Genomic DNA, 24190 nt, shown 5'->3' with positions numbered 1-24190 from the left:
CGTCGCCCCCAAGCGTGGCCGCGGCCCCCAGGCCCCAGGGGCAGCGTCCGAGGCAGGGAGCCCCGAGGCGGGATGGGCCGCGGCCTGAGGAACGGCCCGGGAGCAGCAGAGGGGGCTGGGCTCCGGCCCTGACACGGAAGTGACCCCAGAGGGGACACGGGAGCGTCGTGAGCTTTGGCGGAGCCTGGCCGCCTGGGATCTGGCCCCTGCCGGGCCTGCTGTGCCAGAGAGAAGGCGACAGTCGGCTGGGGACACACCCAGCGGATGCGGAGCATCCGCAGGGGGCCGGTGGGGAGGCCTCCGCTCTTGGTTTCCGCTCAGGTCGTGATCTCATGGTCAGGGGTTCGAGCCCCTTGGCTCGGGATTCTCTCTCTCTCCCTTTCTCTCTCTGCTTTTCTTCCCCTGCCTGCTCACTGTCTCTCAAAAATAAATAAATAGACATTTAAAAGTAAAATTTAAAAAGTAGCCAGTAAAAGAAAGGCAGAGTGCGCCATGTCGCTTACTACGAGGAGACGTGTCACCTCGCGACGCCTGGGGAACGTTGGCGTTGACTCGCGCGCCCGCCGCGTGCAGAAGCGCAGCGAGCGCGAGTGACCCTGGGTGGCCGCGTGGAGACACCGCCCGGTGTCACCCGGGCCACAACCCCGGGGTCAGTCCACCCCAGGGGCACCGACCACCGGCCGCCCCACAGGGTAAGCGACCCCACCGGCGACCGCCACACAGCTGAGACCTGGCGAAGCCCGTGTTTCCACCCGGGCCTGAGGTTTTAGCGCTTGGCTCACCCTGCCTGAATTCCACCCGGAAGTTTTCGGACATTCTACCTCCATCCATACAGGTCCTGCGTGAACAGTGTTGTGTTGGGTTTTGTTTCTGGTTTTTTGTTTAACGCGTAACAAAATTTAAAAAATCTTAAATCATATGATGTGAAATCAAAACAATGTAGAAAAAGAGACTTTGGGGAGTCTCGGCCATTGCCACCTTCCCCTTCTCACGTGTACACACACTTGGGCAGGGGTGCCCACACTCACAGCGACAGGGGGAGGAAGCGAGCACGCGCCGCTTGGAATCTCTTCTTGGCTAGCCCCGCGGCGTTTCTTTGCACGGTAATGTAAATAAGCGTGTGTGCTAATTTTCCTCTTTCTGTCCACAAAAGGCAGCATTCTGCGTTCACCGTTCTTCTCGTTTTCTTCAAATAGCCGTGCATTTCCCGTCCCCTGCTTGGCACCGGCAGTGGTGACGTGACTGGAACTCAGCACCTAGGAGCAATTGAGATGGCGCCCCCTCTCCGGGCTGAGGCCTCTCTTCTCGGGCTTCCTGCTTGGCGGCCAGCCGGGGCCGCCCCGGAGCTGTCAGGGGCACCTTGCGGGGCCTCATCAGTTTCTCTCTGAACCGCTCAAACGCAGCCCCAGTCGGAGGGGGTTGGGATGAGCCTGAGGATTTGACAGCCACTGACGCTGTGCTCAAGCGAACTCTTCAGTCTGCGTTTTTTTCCCTCTTGACTTCTTTTCAAAGGCTTGGAAAGCAGTCTTTCAGGTGTTTGAAGTGCCTCCCCGGAGGGGGACGTGCAAGCTGGACATCATCCTTGAGGTCCTGCTCTTGCGATGCCCATGCAGGTGGCATGCCTGTCACGTGCTGTCGGTGTCTTGGGTGAAGCCCCAGCCAACGTGTGTGGGGTCCGCAGGCCAGCCCGGGGTGGTGGCTCAGGGCAGGAGCTGTGCAGACAGTCGGTCTGGCTCAGAACCTGATTTTGCAACTCACCAGCAGTGCCGCAGCGATCTCCTTGCCTCTGCGTGGCTGTTTTCTAGCCCCTCCTTATCGAGGCTGTTGGAGGATTAAATGAGTGAATATTTGGTAAACACTTCAAATAATGTTTGGCAAAGTGTAAGCACTGCATAGCGTTTGTTTAAAAAAGAATCACCTCTCTGGGAACCTTAACCTCTGGACCTAAGGCTGCACGTCTGAAATGTGGGGCCGGTGACAACACTTCACAGGAGCAACTTAGAAAAAATAAAGCCCGGGGCTCCTGGGGGGCTCAGTCGGTTAGGCATCTGACTTCGGCTCAGGTCATGATCTCGCGGATTGTTGAGTTTGAGCCCCACGTTGGGCTTTGTGCGGACCACTCAGAGCCTGGAGCCTCTTTCCGGTTCTGTGTGTCCCTCTCTCTCTGCCCCTTCCCCACTCATACTCTGTCTCTCTCTCCTTCAAAAATAAATAAACATTAAAAATTTTAAAACAAAAAAGAAAAGAGAAAGCCCAGTGCATTACACAAATGTGAGCCTCTGCATTTTATACTTACGGGAGGAGTCGTTTTGAAGTCAGTCCCTTGGTATCACTACCCCACCAGTAAACGTCAGTCTTGAAATCGCACTTTGCTGCTGGAATTGGTCAGAAAGTGAAATTGGTTAGACGAGTCAATGTTTCAGGATTGTCTCAGGATGTGGGGTGATTGCTCAGAGCAGAAAACTTTCATCCTGAACTTCTCAGTTTTGTCATTCTTTTCAGAGCTGAGCGATATACAAAGACGTGAATGCTCCTTTTTATTTTAAAGAAGCACTTCAGGGTCCCTCAGTTCGGTGCTTTGATCCCAGAGTTAGGAAACCTTCCTAAGCCCAGTACTGTGAATATGCAACTTTCGCACGGAAAGCCTGCCTCCTCCACCAGGCAGCCTGCCTCCTCCACCAGGCAGCCTGCCTCCTCCACCAGGCAGCCTGCCTCCTCCACCAGGCAGCCTGCCTCCTCCACCAGGCAGCCTGCCTCTGGGTGATGCTTGGGAGCTGGGCCGGGGGGGAGCAGTCCATGAATGCAGCAGGATGGGGGTGGTGCAGGTGGATGCAGGGACAGAGAGAGGGGTGAGGGCATCGGCCGTAGTGGGAGTTGTTTTTGGTGTGCTAAGACTTTGAACAGAGAGAATTTTAAAAGTCAATTAAAGGAAACATTGTTTTAGTTTCTGGGTTCTTCCTGTCCGTCTGCTTAACATCAAACTATTTCACATTTCCCCAAACCTTCCTGGAGCACCCCTAGCACTTAACGGAGAAGCGTATTCGGCAGACACACACATCTGGGTCAGAGCCCGTGCCCTTCGTGGAAGGATGCTGATGCCGTTAAAGGCGCGAACGAGTCGATTACACGCACGCTTATGTTTGTCTTCTCAGCCAAATTGCTACCATGTTTTGCACTCTCTATGGGTTTTCTAAAAGGCACTCACTAAAAAATGAGGGGGAAAAGAACAAATACAAATAGAGTTTTATGATTTGATTGGAAAAAAAAGCTATGTCTTCCCAGCACAGGCTTATGCTATTAGGGTCTTTTGTTTGAGAAGGTGCTGTCTTTTGCCTTCTTTATAGGAAGCTCTTTTTTAATTTGTTTAATGTTTTATTTATTTTTGAGAGAGAAAGAGACGGCATGAGCAGGGGAGAGGCACAGAGAGAGGAAGACACAGAATATAAAGCAGGCTCCAGTCTCTGAGCTGTCAGCACAGAGCTTGATGTGGGGCTTGAACCCACGAACTGCAAGATCATGACCTGAGTCAGGTGCCCAACTGACTGAGCCACCAGGCGCCCGTATATGAAGTTCTTAATGTTGCCACCACAAGAATTCAGTGCTCACCCTCATGTTCAAAACAAAACTGATAAGCCTGACTCAGGCAGGTGGCCGTGGCTCCTCCCCGCGCCAGAACACGGGGCCGCTGCGGGTGCCCGAAGGTGGAGAGGCCTCAAGCCACAAATGCACCTGCAGAGCTGAGAAGTGGTGAGACTGAGATCAGCGGACCTCCGCGAAGAGTCAGACTCACAGGGAAATCAAATAAGGAAATATTTGTTCATCAGGCACAGCCCAGCACAGAAGACTCGAGAGGTTTCCGGGCAGAGAATGCAAAAACATAATATCGCAGGATTCCAGAGGGCTCGCCATGGAATGATGAGGAAAGACAGCCCGCATGTATTCACGTGTGAGTGCTTTCACGGATGTGCCCAACTGAGTTCTAGAGACACGCAGGCCTGTGCACACTGAGACCAGGGAGAGGCAGCTCAGAATTCATCTACAATCATTTCCTCTCAGCCTCCGAGGAGCCCCCATGAAAAGTGAGGAATGGCCGCCTCTTTCTTTGGGCACAGAAATAAGTAGGCTCATCGATTTTATTTCCTCATTTTCACATTATCCTCTTACTGTTTTTCTCTTAATGGTTTCTGTTACCACCGGTCTATCCCGGAATCTGCACTGACAGTGAATCAGTATGTCATACTACAAATTCTCTCTTACATTGTATACACCAAAACGTAAGCATGTTCATAAAGAGCGCTAGCGGTTCTGCCTGCTATGTGCCTTGGAGAAGCGTCCTTCTCACCTCTGCATCCTCTGAGATGATTGCTATCATTGGTTAGTATCTGGCTGAAGCTCTCCTCCTCCCTCCCACCCTCCCCCCAGACCAGGCGTCCTGGGTGCATCCTCTGTGGGAGCTTGCTCACAGGAGGGAGCTGTTCCTTCAAGGCTTGGCCGCACAAGTAGAACCCTACAGGTTCTGGTGGAGAAGCTTTCCGGACACTAACATAAGCCAGGGAAGAGGCAGGCGTTGTCCATCTGTGACTGATGCACATGAACAAGCAGGCCCTTCGTATTTAAATTGCACTTGCAGTTAATACTTGCATCTGAGTTTTTCCTGCTTAGCTCTGGAATTATCAATGGAAATGCAGCTTTAGGAGAAGGCAGAACACCCCGTCAGCCACCTCACAGTAGGATTCTTTGACGTTTTGCAAACACAGGCCATCTTTTTTATCTGTTTTATGGTACTGGTGAAATGGTTCTCTTCAGGGGAAGTTTCCAAATTCTAACTTAACAGGATTGTAAGATCTAAACAGAAACAGGATTGTTTACTACATGCCTACATGTGCTGATGCTTTGGTAGCCATACAATTAAACCTTTGCTGAGGCACCTGGGTGGCTCAGTCAGTTAAGTGTCCGATTCCTGATTTCAGCTCCGGTCATGATATCGTGGTTTGTGGGAGGAGCTTCACACTGGGCTCTGCACTAACAGTGTGGATCCTGTTTAGGATTCTCTCTTTCCCTCTCTCTCTCTCTGCCCCTTCCCCACTTGCAATCTCTTGCTCAAAATGAATAAAGCTTTTTAAAAAGAAATGTTTGCTGAAGTAGAATTTGATGGTTATGAAACCTTCAAAGTGGTTTACATATTTCAAAAAGGAAAGTTATAACAGTTACATGGGGCACTTTCTTAACCTATTCCTTTCTCTTTTTTTAATTTAATTTTTTTTAATTTAAATTCAAGTTAGTTAACATACAGTGTAGTTTTGGCTTCAGGAGTAGAACCCAGTGATCCATCACTTACATATGATACCCCATGCTCATCCGGAAAAGCGCTCTCCTTAATGCCCATCCCCCACTTAGCCCATCTCCCTTCTCCACCTTGCTCTAGCAGCCCTCAGTCTGTTCTCTGTATTTAAGAGTCTCTCAGGGTTTACCTCCCTCTCTCTTTTTATCTTATTTCTCCTTCCCTTCCCATATGTTCATCTGTTGAGTCTCTCAAATTTCACATATGAGTGAAACCTTATGGTATTTGTCTTTCTCTGACTGATTTATTTCTGTTAGCATAATTCACTGTAGTCCATCCATGTTGTTGCAAATGGCAAGATTTCATTCTTTCTCATCGCTGAGTAACATTCCATCATACATATGTATATATATATACACCACATCGTCTTTATCCATTGATCAGTTGGTGGACATGTGGGCTCTTTCCATACTTTGGCTCTGGTTGATAGCGCTGTTGTAAACATTGAGGCACGTGCCCCTTTGAATCAGCACTTTTGTAACCTTTGGATAAATTCCTAGCAGTGCAATTGCTGGGTATTGTCTGTATCTTTAGTTAAATAATTTCAAAAAACACAGATGTATTACCTGGAGCCAACAAAGGAGTTCTGTCTCTTTATGGCCGCGTGCTTCACTCCGAGGAAGTCCGGCTAACGTCTTGCTCTGCAATGACTTCCTTGATTCAGCTGATCACAGTGCTCTCCCACAGACTGATACCATGACAAAATTAATCTGGAAGAAGGTTAAAATTATCAAATGGAATATAGAACTTCCGTGCAATTTTAACGTCAACTAAGTTCTGTTAAAAAAAAATCAAACCTTAGTTACTCATGGTATTCATTTAACCTTTGAATGTGGCCTTTGCGAAACATCACCAGGTGCCTAGACACAAGTTCTTGAAGGTTCTTCTCATGCTGCTGGGAAGCTCAGTGCAGCAGTACAGAGCGGGAGAGCAAGGCCCTCCGCGCCATGGCTTGGAAACAATTCAGTGTCGCCAGTGCACACAGTAACTCAGTACCAGGAAGGGTGGCCTGTCCAGGGGCCGCTGCTTCAGTATTAAATCTAGTGAAGTATTTTGGAGAAGTCAGGAATTCATTCACTTATTCCTTGACAAATATTTACTGACCACCAGGTGTGTGGCTGTGGTGGTGCTCAGCCAATGCTGCCAACATCCACACATGGAACAAGTATTTCTCCAAGTGCCCGCATGTACCAGGCTGCCCGGTGCTCTGGGGGACAGCGGTGAGTGGGAGGGACCCAGTGAGTACCTGAGTCAGCAGGAGGGTGTCAGGGGAGGAAGCAGGAGAGGGGAGAGGGAGTGTGGTGAGGGAGGTTGCACTGTGATCAGGGAAGGTGCCGTGGGGCAGATGACCTTTGTCAGCACGCTGAAGGAGGTGAAGAACACGGAGGAGGAGGCAAGGAGCATGCCAGACAGCGGGGCCGGCAGGTGCAAAGGCCCCAGAACCCTGCCGGGTGCCTGGTGAGCGTGAGAACCAGCCAGGAAGCCAGGGCGGCTGGAACCGAACGAGCATGGGGTGTGCGAGGCATGTGGAGAGGCGCAGAAAGATTAAATGACAGGACAACAACAAAAAGCTTGACGCGTCTCTTTTCAACAAATGTCCCAGGCCTCTGCTGTCAGCCCGCACCCGGTTCTGCCCCCTGTAGCGCCTCACTCCATCAGGCCGGCTGGCAGCCCAGGGTCCCCGGGCGGCGGGAGAAGACGTGCTGAGTGTCCACAGTCACTGGATCGGGGACCGTGACTGACTTTGGAAAGTGACTGTTTTAAACATGACATTACAACATGCCGCTTAGTCTCTAGTTATCGGGAATACACATCTCCTCAAGGTCTTTAAGCAGGACCTCAAGTTCAGCACGTCGCAGGTGTCTTCTGTCTTGCACGTGCCAGAGCACGCGTGGACAGCCCTGACGGCACAGCCGGTCCACCGGGATCTTCGTTCGGGTGTGCATGTGCGCGCATGCGTGCTTTTGTTGTTGCTTAACACGTCCCTGTCAGACGTTTCCTTCCGGGTACCAGCTGATTGGGCTGTTTTCTAGAAGTCTGCATCGGTGACGCCCACCCATTCGGCGTGCCCGAGGTTGTGTCCTTCTGGGCCCTGCTGCATCCTTGCGTTTGAGATCCGTCCCTCGGAGACCTCCCTGTGCGTCACTGTCCAGGGAGCTTCGGTCTTCATGCCGCAGACGTTTGTGCGGACTCACACTGTGCGTGAGCGCAGCGCACGGAGCAGACCTGGTCCCTGCCCCACTTTTACGTGTGGGCGGTAGGTGAGGGGTGAGGACGGAGCCCACGAGCAATCGGAGGGGGGACGTTTGGGTGTCCACAGGAGCAGACCGGAGGGCCGTCTAACCCAGGCCTGAAGCTCAGGCGCAGCTTTCTGGAAGCAGGGACAAACCCGCTGGCAGCCGGATTCCAGGCCGTAGCTGTTAACGTGTTTCCGGCTGATGGTAAACACGGTACTTAGGTAAATTCTGCTACTTTAATCGATTGGTGAAAAATAAGTAGAAGCTGGATCAAGGACAACTTAGGACAATTTCATCTCAGCCACATGAAATAGGATTTCTGGAATTACACCCACTGTGCTGTGAGCTGTTGTACCCTCTTTTGATGATAAATGATTGCAGAGAAATTCCTCTCATTACCATTGATACAAAGGGACAGATGATCATCAAGTTGGCTTAGGGTCTCGGTGACCCTCTCCAAGCCTCCTGTCTGCCTGCAGCAGCGCTGCCGGAGCAGAGCCAGCGGTGGTGGCCAGGGCCTCTGTGAGACCGGCCCGTCCTGTCTGCAGGCATGACCCTGGAGGCCAGGCCTGTGTTAGGTGGCCCGGCTCAGAGCCGGTGCTGTGGACACGGGCGTGTTTTGTAACTCTTCCTCAGAGATGCCGACTGGATCCTGTACGCAGTTTGCTCTTAGAAGCGGGAGGGAAATATGTGCAATCATTAGTTTCAGGGAAGTAGTATCCTTATCCCTTGGGAACTTATTAAAAATGCACATCCTCCGCCCCACCCCAGATTAAAACAGAGACTGTGGGGTGTGGTGCTCTGTTTTTCTGAGATCCTGCAGATGATTCTGAAAGACTGCTTTAAAGGAAAACACACACACACGCCATTCCAGAACAATTATTGATGTTAGTATTGAGGCCTAAAATATAATTTTGAAATATTCTTTCAAAAACGGCCATTTTCCCCTATAGCCACATGGACCGAGTGTTAGGAACCCGGCTTTCTATTCCTTTCTATTGCATACAGCAGATGCCTCCGTTCTCTGTTTGCAAACTGACTCGATCACATGGACTCAGGAGGGCCTGTTAGATGGCGAGACAAAGTGCTGTCGCTGTAAATGCAGGTGCGGTCATGTGGACGGAGGCAGGGGGCTGGTGGGCACCGCTGTCGCCGGACATCCTGCGTGTGACCTGCACGGGGCCTTCGTTGCACTTTATAAAGAAACTTAAGGGTCTTTAAAACTGTAGATCTGATAGCAATGTGAAGGTATTAGCTCATAAAAGCATCTTCTTCAAGTTGGCCCTCCTAAAATTTATAGGAGAAAATCAATGTTTTTAGGCATAAGGGAATGAGTATTTTCGAAAGGAAGGATTTGGGGGTGTACGTATCACATAGGGATAGAAATGTTTCAAGGTTCCTATATCTTTATGTAAAGATTGTCCACAGATTATGACTGAAGTTTGAGATCAATTTATGTAAGCAAGACTCCGTTTTCTTTTTTTCCTTATTGCTGTTATTCCTTATCTTCAGGGAAGAGAGTTGGAGGTTTGCCTTGGAATGAAGAAATTATATTATATATATTTTTTCACCTTGTTTGCTCAGTGGACGTTGCTACAGTGGGACTGTGACCCTTTTTGCTTTTTTGGCAATAACTCGCATACATTTTAGAACTTGCAAAATGTTATAGTAGGCATTAAATCTCCCCTTACCATGGTACTCCCAAAAGTTTAGAGAAGAAATTTCATGATGGAGGTTTTTCACCTCTCCCAATTACATGTCATACTCCTTGAAGGAAAAACCAAATAAGGAGATCCCTGTTGGTTTTTGTCTACATCCCTGGACTCAACGGTATCTGTAACAATACCCAACAGCACACAATAGTCCCCACTCTAGGGACCCCAGAACACCCAACAATACTGGCCATGGATACCGAATACTACCCAATAGTATCCACAGTGAAGATCCAATAGTACTCAATACCCACCATGGATACCCAACAGATTCCAAATAGTACCCAAAGTATCTGCTGCGGGTACTCAACGTTACCCATAGTGACCACCGATGAAGACTCTTCTAGAGTGCCAGGAAGAAGCTTCTCTGTCTGTACCCTGAACTGGCCACATGAAATCTTGTGGTCCTGTGTCCTAAAAGGAAAGTGGAAGAAGGCATAGTTATGTATGAGCATGAACCATATAAAAATACCACTTCTGTGGGTCAGAAACAGCTGACTGCCGGCAATCTTATGGGTCTGACTTCTGTGTGTACATTTCCCCAAACAGTGAAGCCGAGTAGCCGCACATGTTACGGAGACTGAGAAGGGTTTCCCTGGTGCCCGGTGCTGCTGGCTTTGGGAGCCCAGCCCGCTCTGTCGACAGCGTCCCTGGAGGGGTACTGGTGGGAGAAGGAGGCGGCCCGCCGCCCTCAAGGGCAGACGGGGAAAAACAGCACCAGAACCTGGGTTCACCCTCCTGCCCGTATCATTTTCCAGGCTGGTGTAGGTTAGTAGGAGGGTCTTTACAACTTTTCCAAATCAATCCGGATGCCCTGTGTTTTTCTCTGCCAGCACCAAGGGCGCAAAGAACATTAAGATAAAGATCAGGTCATCTGGGCATAAACCAAGATCCACCTGCCTAAGTTAGTTTTAGGGATGCTGACCCCTCTTCTGTATCCCTTCACGGGGCATGGATTGGGGTGTACCTGCCTGGTGAGGTTGTTCTGAGGATAAACCGACATGATGCCTACGCCAGCGCCTCACACAGGACATGCCGGGGACTGGGGTGCCTGTGGTGGGTGCGGGCGGCTGCTGCCATGTGCATCCTGAGCCCTGGGATGTGCACTGGCAGTCCCCTAGACACCTGGACACTCGCCTGAGCTGCCCGCCGGCTGCGTACCTCATGCGTCTTTGACGCGTCTATGATCAAACCCCCTTTGGAACATTCAGACCCTCCAAATGGATCCTTCCGGCATGGTTTTTTTCGAGATTCCCTCCCATTTTCTTTCATCTCATAATGCTCTCCTCAACATAAAAGAATCGAGAAAAGTCTGGCTGACTGCTTTACATCTTTCTAGAAGAAAACAGACCAGATCCTTGTGGATGGCAGTTGATTTGGAGGCTGTCGCTAGGGTAGAATTTCCACCACGTGTAAAAGAGAACGTGCCTGCTAATTTATCATTCACAGGGATTTTTTTTTCTTTTTTGGTAAGAGCAAATGCACAAAACCTGTTAGCACAAAGAGAGCATGAGAGGGAGAAGCTGAGTGTGGGTGGATGAGGGCTGCAGTGTGGCGCTGCCAGAGGGTTTCAGATGGAGGCTGTGAGCCACGTGGGGGTGGGGGGCTGGGGGCTGGCGTGGAACGGGCAGCACCCGAGAAACTGTTCCACAAGCCGGGGGGGGTGCATTTTAAATAACTTCATTTTGGAATCTAAATGAAATGATGCAGAGAATTTGAGCCCTTACACGTCTGGTTTAGATTTAAAAAAAAATAGGGGCACCTGGGTGGCTCAGTCAGTTGAACGTTGGACTTCAGCTCAGGTCATGATCTCACAGTCCCTGAGTTCGAGCCCCGCATCAGGCTCTGTGCTGACAGCTGAGAACGAAGAGCCTGTTTCAGATTCTGTGTCTCCCTCTCTCTCTGCGCCTCCCCTGCTTGTGCTCTGTCTCTCTCTCTCTCTCTCTCTCTCTCTCTGTCTCTCAAAAATATAAACATTTAAAAAAATTAGAAAATAAATCCCCAAAGGCTATTGCTTCCGAAGAAGGAAACGAATCCCTCCCCCAGCCGCAGAAGCATGGGAGAGAAAGGTCTGGACAGAGGTGGTAAGCGCAGGGAAGGGGTCTCAGAGAGGAGTGTTAGGTGCTGCAGAGAAACTGCCTGTTGGGGAGGGGCAGGTGAGAAGAGAGGGAAAGAGGAACAGAGACTGGAGTCTACTGATTTACATGCTAATCTTATCTGAAAGATGCCTTCGCAGAAGCATCCAGACTAGTAACTGAGCGGACATCTGGGGGCCTTGGCCAAGCCAAATCCCACGTGAAACGGACCATCGCAGAAAGGAAGAAAGTAGGTAATTTAAGGAGGATTTTGTACTTTTCCTTTGAAAGCTGTTACCAGAACAGTTCCATTTTGAGGGAACTCGTTAGCGTCCATCCTACGTAAGGAGGCGGCCGTCGGGTCCCCCAGCCCTCTCTGGGGCTCCTGGGGTCTTTCCCTCCCCTCTGGCACACAGCACGGGGAGCACGCATGTGCCTCGCCACTCGTGCGCCTCATAGCACCCCACCCTTCTGCAGAGCCGTTCAGACTCTAGACAGTTCTATGTACTCTACGTGTGCAAGATATACATATAATGTAGATATTTTCAAAATTTTTAAAGGTTTTATATAAAAAATTTTAGGGGTGCCTGGGTGGCTCAGTCAGTTAGGCAGCTGACTTTGACTCAGGTTATCCTCTTGCAGTTCATGAGTTCGAGCCCCGCATCAGGCTCTGTGCTGACAGCTCACAACTTGGAGCCTGCTTCGGTTTCTGTGTCTCTCTCTCTCTCTCTGCCCCTGCCCTGCTTACGCTCTGTCTCCAGGCTACTCCCTACCCTCTCCCTTTTCCTCTGATCCAGGCACCCTGATGTCTCTGCTCCTCCTTGGGAAGCCGCACATGCCCTCCTCATGGGCCTTCACACAGGCCGTCCCCTCCGCCCGCCTGCCCGCAGGCTCACCCTCACCTCCGCTGAGCCTTGGCTCACCTGCCAGCTTCTTCGTGAGCCCTGCGCAGCCACTCCCTGCGACCAGGCCAGGGCTGCGGACCTGCCTCACTGCGCTCTTCCCTTTGTCCGCCGCGCTGACCACATCCGCCACGTTCCATAACCGACTCATTTATGAGGTTTACTGCTTTTTATTTTCCCTTCTAGAACACAAGCTCCACAAGGGCTGTGGGGAGGCTGTTTGGATCCCTCATGTACCCCAAGTGCCCAGAGCGACACCTGGCATTTAGAAGACACCCAGTTAACGTGTGTCACCCAAACGTATGACTGACTTCCTTGCACGGAACCCAGGGCGGCAGTCAGCCACCCCTGAATCCTCACAAACCATAAACCATTCCTGGGTTTTCCTCATGGGCCTGGCGGAGGTAAATCGGGGAAGAGAAGGGATTCCTTTATAGCTTGCCAGCTTCCTCTGGGGGCGTCCACACATGTGGGCACCTCTGAGAGTTTTGTACATCTGATTTAAAATTATCTTACTTTAGCTAAACATAGACTACAGATCAGCCAAGAAAAATTTTGAATTAAATATTTTAAAGGCTTCTTTCCTCTTTTCAATACACAGAATCTGCTTGGAGAATAATATACTTCACTCTTATGAAATAAAAAGAAGCCCCATTTGAGGCTCACACATGTATAAGCAGTGAGGCGCCTCACCAGCATGTGGCCGGGTTTCACTTAGACTTTCCAAGGATGAAATGGGAAGCTGGATGGTTTGTCCTCCACCACAAAACAAGCAGACAGGTACTTCAGTCCGAGGCTGTCAAAGCCGCGTGAAGAGTGGAGTGTCGCACAGCAAAACTGAGGCCATATTCTCAGGGCAGACACAGGAGTAGAGAAAACCAGATCTTCGAAAAGCAAGTCATGTTGATGCCTTCACTTCTATCCTCATCATTAAGAGGATGTATTCTGAAAACTCAGCCTTGAACATCTTGATCCTTCCCCCCGAAGAGGGAAGGTCCCAGGGGCAGCGGGTTGGTGCGCACCATGGGCATCGGGACGGAGGAAGAGGGGCTCCGGGAGGAAAGTGGATGAGGAAGAGGCACGCAAAAGGAAACCACTGTTGTAGCCCTGGGAATTGGGGTGGGGGACACGCACACACCACACGGGAAATCCCTAACCGAAAGCCGGTGTGGAGAGTTGGTGTCCCAGAGGTCGTAGATGGGGTTCTGCTTGCTCGCTCTGCAGTCTTGTCTGGAAGAACCCGCCCCTGGGCACTCCGCTTGCCTCCGTGCCGAGGGCGCTGGCTTTCTTTAGCCTCAGGAACCGCCATTAGGTTAAGAGCTGAAGGGCTGGAGCGCAAGCCCGTGGAGGTTGTCCAGTGGACAAACTCTAGGAGAGAGAGCAGGTCCCAGACCGCGGGCGTTGGCTCCGTGCGGCCGTTGGCCTAGCGGTTTCCTTGTGTTTTCTCCCTGAAGCCTCACACTTAAGTCTAACGGGACTTGCCCACGGGCTGCGAGGGTGTGGCGGATCTGGGGTTCAAAGCCAAGTCTGTTCCAACCCCAGAGACCAGTTTCTTTCCCCCGTAATATTTCTATGTGTTGCGTGCTTACGACATGACAGACACCGCTGTAGGATTATGAAATCTGAAGTTAAGAACCATCTGGAGGGGCACGTGCATGGCTCGGTCTGTTAAGGGTCCATCTTCGGCTCAGGTCATGATCTCGTGGTCCATAAGGGTCGAGCCCCACGTCAGTCTCCGTGCTGACCATCCAGAGCCTGGAGCCTATCTTCAGATTCTGTGTCTCCCTCTCTCTCTGCCCCTCCCCTGCTTGTACTGTCTCTCTCTCTCAAAAGTAAATAAACATTAAAAAATTATAAAAGAGGGGCGCCTGAGTGGCGCAGTCGGTTCAGCATCCAACTTCGGCTCAGGTCATGATCTCACACTCTATGGGTTCGAGCCCTGCGTTGGGCTATGTGCTGACTGCTCAGAGCCAGGATCCTGCTTCAGTTTCTATGTCTCCCTCTCTGCTCCTCCCCTGCTCGCACTCTGTCTCTATCTCTCTCAAAAATAAATAGACATTAAGAAATTAAAAAATTATACAGAAAGAGCCATCTAGAAGCATATGCAAGGGGGTTATTTTATTTTGAAGACTATGGGATCCTTGAATGCTCAACTCAGGGAAGATGCATAAACAGAAATGTTTCAAACAAGAAAGGAAAGAGACGAAAATGAGAGGAGCCTTGTGCACATCATGAAAAATTGGGAAACAAAAGAAAGTGGAAGAAGGAATCAGAGACGACTGAAACTAATGTAGAAAGTAAGAGACTCTGGAGGCAAACGCATCACCTGATTCTTTGAAACCATAGTAGGCGCAGAGGCCTGAGCGGTGGGGGTAGGGTCTCAGGATCCTAGGGGTCCAGTGTCCCCCCACCACACCACAGTCCTTCCTGCCCTCCCGGGACCTAGGTTTTAACCCTCATCTTTCCAGAACCAATGGAGAAGACACGGATCAAACACATAAATAAATAAAGACAAACAAATAAATAAGTAAAATCTAACAGCTATGCTTTTCTCATTTTTGGAATCGAACTTTCCGCATCAGGGTGGACTGATGAAGCCCTGACTTCTGTGACCCCAGGGCCGCCTCCGCGTTCTGGCAGAGTCCACGCCCTCCTGGGGAATCTGTGTGAAGGTCAGTCTTCAATCTTGTCTGTTGAAGAGTCGGAATTTTCACGAATTATACCTTCTTCAGAGTTCTGCCCGGCCTGGTGACTGCTTATTCAACAAACAAATCATGATTTTGTCCCTTTTTGATCTTTTGCTAGCCCAGCTCACAGACTGCTGCTGCTTTGGGCTTTCTGGAAGCAAGCTTCCCAAGACAGGCACAGAACTTGGTCCATTTAGTGTGGGCTCTTATTTAAAAACCATTTACACTGATTTTGGAGTTTTCTGTTGTTCCAAAACTTTGGATTCTAATGTTGTGATTGTGAACTATGCTTTTGCCACACCGTCAAGATTTAGCCCCAGCTGGGGTGCCTGGGTGGCTCAGTCAGTCGGTAAGCATCTGACTTCAGCTCAGGTCCTGATCTCATGTTCGTGGGTTCGAGCCCCACATCAAGCTCTGTGCTGACAGCTCAGGGCCTGGAGCCTGCTTCAGATTCTGTGTCTCCCTCTCGACTCTGACCCTCCCCTGCTGGCGCTGTCTCTCTAAAATTAAATAAATAAATAAATAAATAAATAAATAAATAAATAAATAAATGAATAAATAAAACCACAAAAAGATTTACCCCCAGCAAAGAGAACTCGCACACTGCTCCCTCATCTTGCCCGGACGACCACATTCACGCCCTCACAGCGCCAAGGAATTGTGATCACGATTGTTCTACCCTGCAGCGTTTTAATAGAAAATGTGAAGTTTACAAGCCAAGATTTGAAAAACAGTTTTTTTAAGTCACGAATTACATTTTCTTCAGCGTGATACAGTGCTCCGTGACTGTTTTCTGGGAACGTTGAGGTAAAATGACGGCTCTGGGCTGGTTATTGCTGGGGGGGGGCGGTGGGCACACTGCTGCTACCTTTTTTTAATCCGTTGTTAAGGTCAAAGGGAAATAACTCTTCTATCCAATAGAACTCGGCGCTCCAGTCGGCCACAGCAAATTGCCAGAGTCGGGTTGAAAAGCTTTGGTTAAGGGGCACCTGGGGGCTCAGTCGGTTAAGCGTCCGACTTCAGCTCAGGTCATGATCTCACAGCTTGTGGGTTCGAGCCCTGCACTGGGCTCTGTGCTGACAGCTCAGAGCCTGGAGCTGCTTCTGATTCTGTGTCTCCCTCTCTCTCGTGCTTGCACTGCTCCTCCCCTTCTCTCTCTCTCTCTCTCTCTCTCTCTCTCTCTCTCTCTGAAGGGTCAAGCTGAAAGACGTTGCTTTATACCTTTGACCAGTTAGAGACACATGAGTAACACAAACCTTTATGCAGTTAATGAGTTTTCTGATAAGATTTGTGGAAATCTTTCTTGTACCCAGATTCAGTTCTAAATACAAGATTCAAAGGGATATTTCAGTCATCTCCGTGTGCTCATCTTTCTTTTGAAAACTTATGTTGGGCTTGTTGAAATCAGAGTTCAAAAAATAAAAGCAGACTTCACCTGCATTTTCCAGTTCCTTAAGAAACAGAGCTTGACAGAAAACAGCCGGGCGGACTTTCAGACTCTTATGTCCTAACCCGGCTATAAACTAGAGTGATTTCATGTGCATGCTTGCTCTCACGGGGGGGGGGGGGGGGGAGCATTTTTATTGAGCCCTGTATAAATGATCGCCCGTTAATAAACAGACATCTGGAAATATGAATGTTAGCATCCTGTCTTAGAGAATGAAGCCCACAGTGTGTAGCGGCAGGGGAAATCAAGCGCTCTGCATTACCTGCCCTTGCCGCCTTTCATCAGGTTTATGCTACATGTGAGAAATCTACAAAATGGGCCTGCATCCTCACCGTAAAAGCTACCTCTGAGGGCTGTTATGAGCTGTTACGGGAGTAAATTAATTGCATCTTTTAAGCGCAGTCATAATGAAGTCGCGCATAGGAAGACACGCAGAACAGTCAGCAGAACGAGCAAGTCATTTTCTCCTCCGGGGCTGACTTAACGCACACGCGCCGTGTAAACGGTGCAGGTGTTCAGTTCTCCAGACCAAGTGGGCAAGGCCCGTGGGCTGTGTGTGTGCTCTTCAGGGCTGAGAGTGCCCTGTGGTCACTCTCTGGGCTGCTGTGCTCAGGGCAGCCCTAAACAAAGCAGAAGAGGGTTCACTCTGGCTTATTCATGGATGATCTTTGCAAAAACAAGTCGACTTTGGGAATAGCAAGCATCATTTACTGTTTGTTCTTCAAAATTTGTGAACTTTTTGCCAACAAAGGGCTACGTAACATTGATTCATTGAAAATGTATGAAATTCATGTCCTCGCCAGGGTAGCCTAACCTGAAAGGGTATCAGGTAACTGGAGGCCACAGGGAGCCGGCGAGGAAGCTATGGTATTGGTCGTGTTGTCTATAGGATCAATAGACTCCTTGCAGCGATAAGAGAATACGATCAGCGTCTCCATCACGTGCCGAGACTGTCCCGTAGCCCATGGTCCCCTGCCGCTGTCAGCTTCCCGTCTTGTTGTACACGCTTATTCCTGCTCTTGCTCCCCACCTAAGGCTTGTGGACTGCCGGCCACCTGGGCTGTTCTCAGGGCCCAGGAAGTAGCCGCCTTCTCTGCTCGCTCTAACCCGAACTGCTTCCCGCACGCCCCGCCCCTGCTTCTCGCTGACTCCAGAAACAAGGAAGAGGAATTCAGAGGCAAAGATCCACATTTAAATTCAGGTGGTTATGTCAGGATTTGCCAATTACGTGAGATTATTGGATAAAATCACAGTCATTTTTAATTGGTTTTAATCGTTCAATCCCATTAATTTTTTTTGATGTTTATTTATTTTTGAGAGAGAGAGAGAGAGACAGTGTGAGCAGGGGAGGGACAGAGAATGAGGGAGACACAGAATCCGAAGCAGCGCCAGGCTCTGAGCTGTCAGCACAGAGCCAGATGTGGGGCTCGAACACATGAACCATGAAATCATGACCTGAGCTGCAGTCAGACGCTTAACCGACTGGGCCACCCGGGTGTCCCTAATCCTAATTTTTTTAACCGAGCAGGAGAATCTTCTCGAATGCACATGTTAACATTTCTAAACGTTCCTTACCAGATGGGTTGACTCTGAGTGAACGCTGGTCCACCGCAGCTCCCGGTGGGCCCGGGGAGAAGCCTTGACTCCACGGACGGGAAACCGGGTTCCGGCGATATGGGGGCTGCTCTTCACGCCTGGATGTCACTGCTGCACCTTCTCATGGCTCAGGCTAGGGAGGGAGTTGGGGGGTGGCAGTCCATACACCACAAGACACACGTCCGGGGATCAAGACACTCATTTCGGGAGTGGAGGCTAACCTGCACACCGTTTGGGAGGACCGGAGGCTACACGCAACCTGCAAATGACTAGCCCACCTGAAGCTCTATCTCTGATTCCACACAGGCCACTGTCACCCTCCGTGTGTGGCAGGATTAGTTTTCCCGAGAGCAGATGCAGCTCCGAGACGTTCCCTTTCCACCCTGCTTGACCGCAAGCATGTAGCCTTGAACTTGGGCCAGCTGGGGCCACTCACAAATGACCAGTGTGATTGGGCCAGCTGGGGCCACTCACAAATGACCAGTGTGACTTGGGCCAGCTGGGGCCACTCACAAATGACCAGCGTGATGGGCCAGCAACAGCAGCAAACTGTCTAATGCTGCATAGCCTTGCTCGGTGGGCTTTTCTGGAAAGCGCGCACTGGCCTGCTTCGCCGCAGTCCTGCCCCTCAGCCCCAGGCTCTCAGAGCACAGCAGACTAACGTCTCCTAAGTAGAAAGTAAGACGGAGAATCATTAATGGAGATTTCGAATGAGAAGGATATGTTTGGCTTTTTGGTATATTTTTTAAACTCGGGTTGATATGCTAAAACGTTTTTTCTTACTGATAGCAGTGATGGTGGGTCATTTGAGTGGGGTCAGGTCCTCACACAGGATTATTTTGAACATCGATAGTCGTAGTGCAGGATAGCATACCAGAGGCCCAGGACCCCTGAGTAGAAGTTTCTGGAAACTTCTAGTGGAAAATTCTACCAGAATGCAGCGCGAGCGGTTGGCCTGTGCCTGTCCCCACTGGCTATTCTGCTTGAAGCAGTGAAGCCCAATGGAAAGATTGCTTCACGCCAGGAGCATAATGAGGACGCAGATGACCTGTCTGCGGCGGACGTCTCCCTCTCTTGACTTTACCGTTGTTGTTGATACAATACTGATGAGCGCAACCCAGAAACCCAGTCATAAGCCCCCAACGTCTGAACCGAAGGAAACGAATGTGCCCAGAGATTATAAGGAAGCTACACTGTCTCAACGTCTTTCTTCAACTGCCCGCCTAAGAGATGCTGGCAGGTTCCTCTGGTTCTCTGTCCAAAGTCCAATGCCCCTAAACTTGAAGGCTGCCTCTCTTTCAGCTTCTGTAGTTATTATTATTATTATTACTATTATTTTTCCTTATACGGGTCCATTTCCAAAGAGCTCATATACAAAGTTCTAGGTATAGGGGGCACCTGGGTGGCTCAGTGGGTAAGCCTCCGACTTTGGCTCAGGTCATGATCTCACGGTTCGTGGGTTCGAGCCCTGAGTCTGGCTCCGTGCTGATGGCTAGCTCAGAGCCTGGAGCTGCTTCAGATTCTGTATCTCCCTCTCTCTCTGACCCTCCTCTGCTCGTTGTCTCTCTCTCTCTCTCTCTCTCTCAAAAATAAATAAAAACATTAAAAAAAGTTCTAGGAATAGGAGCCATGTAACATGCTGCTGTGAGGGACACGAGACGTGCGTGGACCGTCTGGGCTGACTGTGTAGACAAGGACCTTGCACCTCGTAAATCCAAACCCTTGGGATATTGCCTGGGCGCCGTGGGCCTGCCCCGGGACAGTGGCCCCAGCGAGAAGCCCTGTCTCTCCGTTTCCTCTGGGCACTTTAACAAGAGAAACCGGTCTTCATAAATCAAGGCCTGACGTCAGAACAATTCACCCATGTGCGTGAACTTGGCCTCCCCTGCATGCCCTTAAATGCCCGTCCAGTCCTGGCGCAAGGCTCACAGTGCCCGCTTGTGCCTCGGGCCAGGGCTGGTTTTCCCTCCTCCTCCTCCTTCTTTTTCTTTTTTGACATGAACAGAAAAGAGTACATGCTAGACTAAATGAGCCATTTTGGTCCTTATTTTTAAGACAAACCTGTAAGAGCCAACAGTTTTTCTTTTTTCAAAGCTGCATCAGACCCCTTGTATAAATATCAAGGTTCATTGTAAAAATACAGGCATTAGACTTCAACAATGTTTACAGGGAAAGGATTCCCAAGGCACAGATGAAGACAGGCGTGACATTAACAATCCACACAGTAATTTGTGCTGGCCCCGAGGTATGCGTCATGGTGGGACAGGCTCAGCAGGAATTTTGGTGACCTTTATTTAATTTATTATTAATTAACTTTATTAATTTAAGCCATTCCCTAGCCTGCCTCTTTTACCCTGAATGTCCCCTGTGGTCACTTTCTGTTTAAATGCTTTCACTGGGCTGTGACTCTCTTAAAGAAGTATTTCTTTCTTTTATGACACACACACACACACATACACATGTAGACACATATAGATGTGTGTGTATATATGTATATGTATGTGTATTATATAAATAATTCTCTCGTGTTGATTTTATTGAACTCTTCAAGCACAGCCCCACGTGTCCTTGGCATCTCTGACTTGTAGAAGTTTGGTGGAAGTGCCAATTATTTAAACGCACTGGTTATGCTTTAAACACAACATGGCTATATTCTAATTAGTATGTTTTGAGACATGAGCGCCACTTCCTCATTCTACCGAGCACAACGGATCTCTAAAGTGATTTGATATATTTTTAATGGGAACATCTTCAAAAGTTCTGTGTCAGGACTCAGCAGCGTTATGTAAGAGTCAACACTCACTCGGCTATCACAGGGACTTGTATTGATTATGTAACTCGTGCTTCCTCACACAGGTCTCCTCAGGGCTAGATGCTCATTAGACATTAAGCAGAGCCTATTTTTAGGACGGAATGAAATGCTTTGCTTCTGATTCATGAAAATTTCCACTTGAATCTTGTTTATCAAGAAACACCCTGAACCCTCCTTTCAGAAGGTATGGGCACATAAGAAGATTTATTTGGAATATTAATGTTTTAATAATCTGCCTAGGATCAAAAATATCCTTGTTGAAAATGAAATACTATTTTGATGTTTTAAATGTGAAATAATATACTGGTTTTTACTTGCTTTATAACATAAGGCAATATGAAGTCGTAGTTTGTTTTATAGTGAATTGGTTTGAATTCATAAAAATAATTTTAATCTGAAGATGTAGGAATACAAAGCATAGCTGAAGAAATTGTCTTTTAAGTCGCATTTGTCTAGTTTCAAGAGTGTGCCATTCCGTGAACTGACTTTTTAATACTATTTTCTTACTGAAATGACAATGACCTTTGTTTCTCAGGCTTGACTACAACAATGCTGTCAGAGTGCATCCCTCACGTTAGTCAAGATTTATTAGCATCGACACCGATAGAAATTTGGAGGCAGAGAGCATGCAGGTGACAGGTAGGGGAACAATCATTGAGCACCTACTGTATGCTGGCCTTCATTAAAGGTTATGAGCGGTAAGGGGACCAGGACACTGACCTCAAGCTTTAAAATGGAATTGTCAATGCAAATTATACACACATGACATTTCTTGGGAGAGTTAATGCAACATATTCACACGTGCAGATAAAACACATCAGTTTTGGGAGTCTGCACAGCACAGCTATGAGGGATCAGGGATGAGGAAAATTAAAGGGGGCTTCCTGGAAAGACACACTTAGAAATTAGGAGGGAGGGAGCTGGTGGGCTTGGGAGGTGGCGTGTAAATGCCCCACAGCCGAGCTCTACTTGTAATATGCCAGATAATCACTGATAAATTATCTCATGAGAATGCACAGCGTTTGTGGGCTGATGGGTCACACTTGAGGGACATATGAATTGATGAATTGCTAGCAATTAAATTGAAAATCAGGCACGTAAGACCCACGTATTTCTATTGGATGTGGGAGCAAGAGGCACCTGCTGTTATGCATTATTTTGCTTAGATAACCAGGTACTTCTGTAAGTCACAAAATTTAAAATCAAGGTAAAGAGAATGTGTCTTTTTAATAGACTTTATCTTTCTAAGTAGGTGAGTTTAATATTTAATCATCCTTTCTTTTCTATCTTTCTAAAGAAATATTTGAAAAGAGAAAGCAGATTATCCAGTCAGTTGGCAATGTCAAGTCTACAGCTGTCAGCCCTTAGTAACAAAAGTTGTAAAATAAAATCAGTTAAGACACAGGCCTGCATGTTGACTAAAATTTCATAAAATACAAACCATATTTATTAAACTTTTAACTTTTAGTCTATTAACAGGGGTGGATGGTTATTATAAAGAAATTTCATAATTTTGAGGAAATCATTTTAAAATATCTTAGGCTCTACCCTGACCCATGTTTTAAAATCATTTGAAGAACAAATGATTCAAATTAGATGATAAACAGGCAGATACTGAAGCAAGCAAAAAGTTTCACTACCAATGCAAACCCCCCTCCTGATCATTCTTCTTGGTAAAGGGCAGAGACAAATGCTTTTAACATTGGTGTCATAGTTTTGACAGCTTTGCTCATGTTAACTGCCTTCTTAACGTTATTTTGGTTTTTATGCCTGCAGTAGGGTAGCATCTTCTCAATTGAAAATGAGGGAAATCGTTGATTTCACAAAGAGCACCATGCTGGTGTGAATGTCTGCTCACCCCGTGGTCCTGGAGTTACAACTAATAATTTCAGTCGTGTTTAACTCTACTGTAATCTGGTAACATTTGGACATAGAACCACGGCGCAAATTTTATGGGGGTCAGCAGAACGCAGCTCTCGCTGAATCGTGGGCCAACGTGATCATTCATAAAAGGTTTGGAGTAACAAGTGTTCGGTGACATCTTTTCCCTTTTCTGATGGATCACTAGAGAAGTTCAAAGAGATGGAAAAGAATCCACAAAGCCGCGTTCTACAGGTGTTGCGACACCGGGACACCAGGGTGAGTGACAGCGCGCTTACATCCGTGCGTGTGCAATTTAAACCTTGGACAAAACGATCTTTCCAGAAGAAAGGGCACGTGACTTGGTGCCGCCACACTTATGTTGACAGAGCCCAGCTCCAGCACCAAGTGAACGGTTACTTAACCAATGTGATCGATAATCAGCAAACCCCTCCTCAGGGTGTGCCTTTCCCCGCTGTCCTGCTTTGTCATTTTTAGTTTGTCCAGGAAATGCGCGTCTTCCAGCAAGCGTTTGGAGAAAACAAGGACGGAAGGGACAATGAAGGTTGATCCCAGAAAAGGGTTAGAGAAAATTCTAAAGTTTGTGCTTTGATTTAAGGAAGACTCAGCAAGTATTTGACGGTTCCCGTCCCGCTTCCCGCACGGAGGCTTGTATTCGAATTACTCGTACGTTTTCTTATAATGGAAGGGTCACTGAAATCTCTCCAAAAGGCAACAGAAGGAACCTAAACGAGGAGAAGAAACGTTTTGCGCGTAAAGGAACGAAGAGCAAACACTCGGAGGAGAAACGCGTGCCCCCAGCCCTGCGGAGACCCTCCCTGCGCGGCCGGTCCGCAGCGGGTGCCGAGGCCCGACGCCCCGGGAGAAACCCGAAGTCGGCGGCGTCTGCGCCTCGGAGAGGGGGAGGCTTCCGCATGAGACCGGGCAGCGTTGTTCTAGTTGTTTCTTCGTCGGGGGAAAAAAAAAAAAAGCAAAGGCAACAGCAAAAATACCCACTCTGTCAGGTAAGAGTCACCAGAGTCTATTTCCTGTTTCGCAAATTTGGGGGTTACGATCTGGTGAGAGCCAGGGCCACGCCGGTTACAGGCAACGCTCCGCGTGCGCCCCGCAGTTGCAGAAACGCCCGCAGACTCTGCAGGGAGAGGGGAGGCGCATCAAGTCCGAGGCGCCCACTTGCCCAGTTTGGCGCAAATACAAGTATGCTCTTCCCCACTGTGGGCTGTTTGGATGGGAGTGAGGAGAAAGCAGAGACTGGGGAAGGATCTGGATGGAGCGCGCTTCAAAATAAAAACACCTGAGAACTGGACGGACGGAAGAACCCAGGACAGCACGAGCCGCCGGGCAGAAACCATGGACCGCGCGAGAGGCCCGGGTGCGGGCCCTGAGTCCGCCAAGCGGCTGCAATGCCGCGGACCCCTCGCGCTCAGCGGGCCGCCCTGCCCGTCGTGGAAGTTGGCTTCGGTGCGCGCGCTCCACTCCTGGGAAGGGGACCTGGTCCAG

General features: G+C 49.1%; 1 long non-coding RNA gene across 1 annotated transcript in view; it reads left to right on the top strand.

The window, feature by feature from the left end:
• The window catches only part of LOC115297070, a 41056-nt gene extending 18843 nt beyond the window's left edge, over nt 1-22213 (top strand). The window contains exons 2-3 of the long non-coding RNA XR_003911250.1: nt 21345-21448; nt 22107-22213. This is a non-coding gene — a long non-coding RNA (uncharacterized LOC115297070). The remainder of the gene's footprint in view (nt 1-21344; nt 21449-22106) is intronic.
• The last annotated feature ends 1977 nt before the right edge of the window (nt 22214-24190 follow it).

This window comes from Suricata suricatta, chromosome 7 (genome assembly GCF_006229205.1).
Source record: "Suricata suricatta isolate VVHF042 chromosome 7, meerkat_22Aug2017_6uvM2_HiC, whole genome shotgun sequence".
NCBI classification, from domain to species: Eukaryota; Metazoa; Chordata; class Mammalia; order Carnivora; family Herpestidae; genus Suricata; species Suricata suricatta.
The sequence above is the reverse complement of the archived record's forward strand: the minus strand, read 5'-3'. Positions and strand labels throughout refer to the sequence as shown.